The following is a 1,041-nucleotide window of genomic DNA, read 5'->3' as shown; positions in this document are numbered from 1 at the left end:
GAAGGCAACAGGATGTGGTACAATGCTTCATACAGTGAAAACAGTGGGCAGGCAGATCTATGTCAGAAGAGGCGGTCAATCAAATATCCTGGTCCCAAATTATTTAGTGCTTTATACATAATTACCCACACCTTGAACTGAGCCCTGAAATGCAGCGGAGGTGATTATTATAGGCATTGGAATACCAACCTACCTTACAAGATAGAGCTCCTGGGAAAGGGACCACAGCTCCAGGGGTGCCCAGAAGGGGGACATTTTCCCTGGGCCCCCACAAAGCAAGGGGCCCTCTACCTCAGCTCCTGTGCGTATCAATTGACCCCTCCACCAGCTCTGCTTCATTGCTCACCAGAGTCCCACACTCATGGGTCCTTGTAGGGGGGCAGTGGCAGGCCCCAAATATCGTACCTCCCATCAACCCTTTGGGCAGCCTGCACAGCACAGCAGTAGGGCACATGCGCTGCATACAGAATGTCCCAAATTCAAACCCAAGCATCTCTTGGGGACGGGTAAGTCATCTACCTGAGATCTGTGACAGCCGCTGAGCTAGACAGATAAGTAGTACGACCTGGTATAAGGCAGCTTTCTATGTTCCTGGTCCTGGAGTTGCATTGCTCTATTCCATACTCCAGCTTCCAGAATGATGTCAGTAGACTTTCCGTCCCTTTCATGAGAGCTATCCCATGGGTTTTACCACTGATTAGGGCTTTTTACTCAAAAACAATAGTTTCAAGGTCCTGTAGTACATTAAGAGCTCATATGAATCTCGGCAGGGCTGACGTTAAGGGCAGGCATGTTTGGGCACCTATTGGGGCCCCATCTGCAGCAGAGCCCCACTGATGAGAGCTCCCTGGACTTTCTCCTCCTCTTCAGGATTACAACCTGCTTGTTCACCTGCCTCTTGCTCTGGGCCAGACCACGGTGGTGGCGAGGAGGAGGAGGAGGAAGAGGAGCAACGGCAACTGGTGACAATGGTAGTGAGAAGAGAGACTCACTGAGGGAGGGGGCCCATGGAGGGTCACTTGACCAAGGGCACTTCAGAAC

The sequence above is a fragment of the Heloderma suspectum genome, chromosome 3 (assembly GCF_057233095.1).
Source record: "Heloderma suspectum isolate Gila_16-S chromosome 3, 16-S_ref, whole genome shotgun sequence".
In the NCBI taxonomy this organism is placed as follows: Eukaryota; Metazoa; Chordata; class Lepidosauria; order Squamata; family Helodermatidae; genus Heloderma; species Heloderma suspectum.
This window is presented reverse-complemented; position numbering follows the sequence as displayed.